Below are 6,953 nucleotides of genomic sequence, written 5' to 3'. Positions count from 1 at the left end.
ATTCTATTGTACTAAGCCCTAGTGGGGGTGATGTTCTTATAGTTTGTGTAGCCTGAGTTGTTGAGAGCCGTTTCTTTCCCTTTTCTGGGGGCTTAAATATGCTGTAGACTTTTGCTGCCTGGGAATTTTCCGTTGTAAATTGAGTGAAGTTTTTCGAGGTGATGGGCTTTTGAATTGATACGGTCAGATGAGCCTCTGGGCTTGCATCCTCAATAGTTGTGCTTGTAGCATTAGCATTGTATTGTGTCACTTCTGGCACTAACGTGGTGTTGTTTATGTTTTGGGCCTGTCTTGTCTGTTTTCCCTTTCTGGCTTTTCTCAGGCGTTTTCTCTCTCGCTTGCTTAGAGGAGCTATGCTTTTTGTTTGGTTTGTATTTTGATCGTGACAATTATCAACTTGTGGAGAGGCCAAGGAGTATCTGTTGTACGTAATGTTTGGTTGCTGTGGTGTGTTGATAGTGCCCGGTGTTTGAGCTGCATTGATCCCTGCGACTCTTGCATTTTCCTCATTTTAAAGGGCTCAGGCGAGCCTGGTCTACTTCCCTCTGTGTTTCTTTTGCTCTCTCTGCTGGTAGATTCATTTTTGAAGGAGTAGTGCTAATAACCCCCAATAATTCGGTCATTATGGTTGGGAATGTAGCTAATTGTTATTTGGATGCAGTAGCAGTGACCCGATTGGTAGGTTGTTTCTCTGTCTGACTGCACCCTTGTGATCATTTTTTAAAAAATTTGCAGCTTTTGTTCCACCACCTATACATAAATAGTGAGCGTGTTTAGGAGATCCACTTGGGGATCTAATTTATCTGCGTGGTAAGTCATAGCTTTACCGATGGCATCCAAAGTGTCTAGCAAGTGTGCCCATACTGTAGATGGTGGAGAGCTAGCTCTCTGTTCCTGAAGGCGGTGGACATCTGGAGATGAAAAATCCGGTACACCAGAGAGCTCACTTGATCGAACCCTGTTTTGTGATGATGGCATCGTCGAAGAATTATCAAGGTTCTTGCCTTTAAAATACTTATCATCATGCTGGTTGAAGATCATGAGCTCATGTCCACTTAGATTGTATTTTTCCAATGACTGGGGTGGCAAGGAGAATTGGTCCTGCTTGTTTGTGTAAATTTCAGCGCAAACCAAATTGGGCCTCCTGCTAGTTATATCTATTTCCATGGGCACTAGAGGTGTTTGAACTCGTCTGTTGTGTTGGAATGGTCTCATTTTTGCTATTGAGACTAGTTGAAGGCTGTGGTTGCTTCTGAAGCAGTTGTGTTTCTGACAAGAATTGATTATTATGAATTAGCGCCTCCGTTATCTTTGCATTGTGACTTTGTCCACTTTCTAGGAGTGCTGTGGAAGTTTGGAATTGCAAGCCTTGAACTTCAAAGTCTATTGTGCACTGAGTGTCTGGTCGTAACTCCCCAGGATCTTCAATTGCTGATTTGCTACATTTATCGTTTTTGTCTTGGAAGACATTTATGTCAATTATATTTTGAAATTCTAAAATGTTATTATTGTGAATATTATAATTTAAGCCTGTAAGATCTTTTGAATTATTGAAGTCGTTATGGACATTGTTTTCCTTAATGGTTTTAGTTGCCACGCTTAGGAAATCTGTGATCAATGCCCGTTTGCTGCTGTTAGGGCATGAGTGGTGCCTTGATAGTGCTGGTGGAACTGACGGAGTTCCTTTCTTGCCTCTGTCGTGGGCGACCTGGTGGGCTGACTCTGTGACATTTTTGCTGCTGCTGTAGGTGATTCGCTTTACACTTGCCGATTCAGGGGTTTCTGATGTAGCAGACATAACAGAGGTTGAAACTCCCAACACCAGCGGCCTGTCACCCTCAGCTTGCCCCCATCCTGCATTGGTCCCCCTGGTGTTACTCCGGGTGTAATTTCTGGTATAAATCCGAGTGAAGTACTGATATCCGCCTTAACTGGCTCTGTGGGTCCGTTCATTATCATCTCCTTCTTTGAACTGACAGTAGGCTTTTTATCTTTTTTTCCCCATCTCTGATTTTTCCTGATCTCATGGCGAGTCGTTATAAACAGTTGCCCTTCCGAGACTGGACAGCTAAGATTCATTTACTATCTGACAGCGAGGTGCGGCTCAGCCTCATAACTCACACTTCAAAGTGTGGGGTAGATTTCCAGTGGAGGTGGGGTGACAAATATTCAGGTTGCACAGAGGTTCGGGCAGAGTAGCCATGTTGTCTTTCCTGCTCATGAGGGTGCCTCATTTGTTGTTGTGTTTACCATCACTGAAAGCCTAGTGGAGCCCCCCTCCCCTGGGCATCACAGCACTAAGTAATGTGAGGCCCAAGAGGATTAGCCCCCTTCACTGGGCGTGGCAGCACTATATGTATTCCATGGATGTTAGATCAACTCTGGTCTCACATTAACATCAGGTGAGAAAAGACCAACACTAAGATATGTGCCCACTAAACCACTGCTGGACAAACACTGGATGACCTGAAATGGACTACTCTAGAATCACACCCACATGTCATAAAGGAAGCTCTTTTCAGAAAGGAACAGATGTGGATTTTCAGATTGTCCACACAGAGGGTTGGGCTAATGACGACACCCCCTGGGGTGAACTCGATAGATAATCCTATGAGCATCCATTTGGTGCTAATGTGGTTTACCACACTGTATCCCATTAATGGAAGACCACACTGCTGACATTAACCTTACTCATCCACCCGTTCATCACACAAATAGCTGCGCTGAATCACCCTTAAATTTCACACAACCACCTACACCGAGGGAGGATGGTATTTGAGACAAGCCTCGAGTAATTCGAATAAGTCTTCATTTTTGATGTGGTTGAGCTGAATCCGAAAATGTGGTGAATGTTTTCCACCCCTGGAGAGATTATATATTCAGCACATCTCAGTCATCATATTTTGTACTCTAAATCATGAACACTTAAGCCTGCCCCTCCCAAGATGCCTCTGCAGTCACTGCACTATTCTTCAAGACTACTCTCAGGAAGTACTGGATATCTATAACCATGCCCCCGGAGTTCACCTCTACATGGGATACAGAGCAGGGGTAGGTTTTCAGTGAGTAATGACCCACCAGGATACTATTTACAAGAACCGGGGTAAGGCACATGTTTACCCTGAACCTCCCCAATGTGCTATTATGCCCCCAGGTTGCGAGTGAGCCGGTCACTCTGTCTTGCTCCCCCGAGACCATAATTGACTCCTAAATGGGTGACTGACCCAATTTTCTAACTACAGAGTGATGTTATTTAGTCAAGGCATGACTCACAGCCTTTAGTCTGTAAGTAATTGTGTGCACACAAGGTGTAATAGTTCTATTTCTGTTGTTTGTTGGATCTGAGTACGGATTACGGCGTGTGGCGCCATTGCTGTATGAATGGATTCAAGATTGGCCAAGATGGCGTGACAGAGAACCAGACACCTAACAACCAGTATCACCCTTTTTTTGCACTATACTAAGAAACGAATAGTTCAACTTGCAATGTCAGAAAAACTTACTCCACATTGGTGAGGAATTTGGCTGGTTTCCACAAAATAGTCACAGTGATCTGTAATATGGTGCACGAGACAAAAAAGGTGATATGAAAACGGAACAACAAATTGTAATCCACAACTTTGTCCTACCTCTACAAGAATCTAAAAGACCTCATATGTGTTCCATGTTTTGTCTGTCCCTTTTGTCTTTCAGGTTTGATTTACAAGGTAGAATCTTACTTTGTTACTCAAATGCGACTGATTTCTAGATTTATCAGTATATATTGAAGAATCAGCAATGCTGTGGTGTAGGTAATTCTTTTTCAGTCCTGATGAATTGCCAATAGATCCCTTTGGGGCTGAAGTAGCCAAGAAACATGTTGACCTCACTCTTTAGTAGCTAATCATGACTGCTCTTTAGGACCATTGCATCCCACACTAGCAATAGTGGTTTTAATTAGGTTAGTGAGCTTCACTAGTAAAATCTACATAAACATAAAATCATGAAACCTGTTTTAATCTCCCTCTTCACCACACTACTTTTAATACCCCACTTACCCACACTCATCTCATTGCCAGTAAAGAGCCCTTTAATGGGTGCCCGTCGGGCATTGCAGCGCCGGCCCGACTAGGATCATGCCCAGATGATGAAGTATGACATCTTTCGGGTGTGTGATTGCACTTGCTCCTATTTGAGTGTATTCCACTGACCTGACAGATTTTTATCAACAAGTCTAGGTAACTGCACACTCTTACATTTAAGCCATTAACCAGGTTAGCACATGTGCTAGACCTATCCACAAGCTCCTGGTTCCTTTTGTTTAAATGAGCACTATAATTATACCAAGGAGTGGGGGCCTTCATCTCTGGGCTTCACAGTCACAAAATTGAACTCCCCTGGGCCTCTGCAGCACTGAATTAGGGCTGCCACACACAGGGAGGGAGCGCCACCCACCTTATGGCCCTCACAGAGCCACAGAATGTCTGAGATGCCCTAGAAAACCTGTGGCTTCTCATTTCAGATGGCAGCACCACTGTTTAGAGAGGTTGGTAAGCCAACAAATTAACAAGGAGAGCTGAACCAAGGGTCTAGCTTGGCTCTAAGAGTCCATGCACAAGGCAATCCATGAATATGCAATTTGTGCAAACTATCATGTAAAGATACAAAAAAGTCTCTTTAAGATTCTAAAAAGTGTATTTATTTTACATAAGGGAAACATTTCAACTTGGTACATTGCAAAAACATTTATTAGAAGTGATATTTTTTTAACATGCATTGAGAGACATGAAGGCTTCCCCACTTATGCCCTGGCGACAATGCTACTCGTAAAATAAGAGGCCAGCCAGTCATGTACACCATATATTTGGCTTAGATTTTTAATATATATTAGGCAACATTACAGTGTATCAAATCACACCAGAGAGTTTGTGTACAGCACACATCCAGAGATCACAAATTTCAAGGTGCTAGCATGTGATAATGAAGAAAAAGAATGCACACTGAAATAAAATATATGCCTAGGATCACACACTTTGTTCATGGAAGAAACCATGATTAATTCAAGGTATATTGGTTTTAGATTGTGCAAAAGAGGCGCAGGATGGGTATCCTGTTCTCCTTTTTTACTTGAAAGTTTATTGCTTTGTTTTTATTCTTGCTGCACAAGGTTAGACCATAGTTGGCACACATAAGAAATGTAAGCTCGTTTTGGGCTTAAGCGTCCGAGAGGACCTCAAGTTTAGCCTGCTTTAGGCTTCTCGCTTGAGTCCTTAGTGGCATGTCCACCTCTACCATTGGTCTGTAAATATGTTATGTCAGTTCATAAAGCTGATGCTTTTTACTTCAGTTGACAGCACTACTGCCCTGTGCATAATGTCTTATGAGTACACAGTGCTGCAGCTTATTTGGTCTGGACTGTGGGACCACTACTCCAGGCATAGGACCCTTAGGTTCTCCATGCTGCAGCTTGCAAGTCAGACTGCAGGATACATCCCTGGTCAGGTTTTATGTCAATAGGGCTGCAGAATGGCTACCTTATGCAAACAGGTTTACAGGTTTACAACTTCACAAAGCTACACTTTCATAGCCAGGACAGTAGCTCTGTTGCCCAGTGCAGGTGAACATTACCTTCCTTGACACTATAGCTTCACAGTATAACCTACCCAAAGGTTGACATGGTTCTAATATTCTGCAGCCCTAATATATATTCTATACTAGTCCTTATGACACAATGGTGCCTTTCAGCCACTCCTGTGTATTTTCTTATATAACTAAGTTTAAAGGATAAGGTAACACTTGGTGCTGTTAGTTTCAAGCCGCCCTCATGGCTGGGCACATTAATAGCCATGTTGCAGCATTATTGTCCTTTGTAGAGAGCCAATTGTCTGTGATACAAATGACCTTCTAGGTTGTGTTGCATAAGCAGATGACGCACAGTAACAGAGAACGGAAGCATTATATAGCAACTTCAGAAGGTCATATTGTTTACAGAAAGGTCTCATAATAAAGGGAAGAACAATATCAAATGATAAGAAGTAGTAGTGGGCTGCACTAATGCCTTACAATATGGACGTCATTGGTTTGATCTTCAGCATGGATAACTCAGCCTTTCAACATTCCCAAGTTGGTGAAATGAGTACCACTGAGTGGGATGATAACACCCTTTAATGTAGTACCTAGAGACCACTCAGTTGGTGGCACATGTAATGTTATAATCATTTTTGATGTGAGATGTCCCAAACCTGAAAGGAAATATGATGGACCCTTTTGCAAGGGCCAATGTGTAAACCAAGTTGCCCCATTATCAAGCCTGTACCATTATGGGCCTGACAATGTTCCCATTTTAAAACAAAATGTTTCCACTTAGGCCTGTTGTGCGTGTGTTTGTGATTCACAAAAAGTGCAAGTGATTTAGTCACAGTATTGCACCAACATTTGAAATGTGAGTGGCCCTTATGACCCCACTGCACTAGTTGGTGCGTCCACCTTTAGAAATCCCAGTCCTGCTAGGGCATCTTCGAGAAACACTAAATAAAATGTGTGCCAACTGTTTTTGCACCACATGCCCTCTGCACTGTCTCTTTGTGTTTTTCTTTGACATCTGTGGGTATTCTTGAATTAGGGATGCTCAAGTGCGCTTTCAAGGAAAAACTATGCTTTTATAGACCTGTACAAATTAGACTTTCAGCAGAGTGACTTCAATTTTTAGAGCTCAAAGTGGACAAGAATCATAAATGAGGTCATCAGCTAGTTCTGGCTCTTTAGCCAGCAGCACTTTGTATTCTGGTACTTGTAGTTTTATTTTTTCTTCTATAGGCATTGCCTTTGAAATCCAGGCATGCAAAGTACATTGGGCCAAAACTCCAGAGCTTTCTGAAGGGCCTACTTTTGACATGTGGCCAATTGGCAGCTAGGAGCACAACTGCTCTCGGCATGAGTCTGGGTCCAGGTTGATAGAGAGATGATGCCTCTCA

The sequence above is a fragment of the Lissotriton vulgaris genome, chromosome 4_1 (genome assembly GCF_964263255.1).
Source record: "Lissotriton vulgaris chromosome 4_1, aLisVul1.2, whole genome shotgun sequence".
NCBI lineage: Eukaryota > Metazoa > Chordata > Amphibia > Caudata > Salamandridae > Lissotriton > Lissotriton vulgaris.
The sequence above is the reverse complement of the archived record's forward strand: the minus strand, read 5'-3'. Positions refer to the sequence as shown.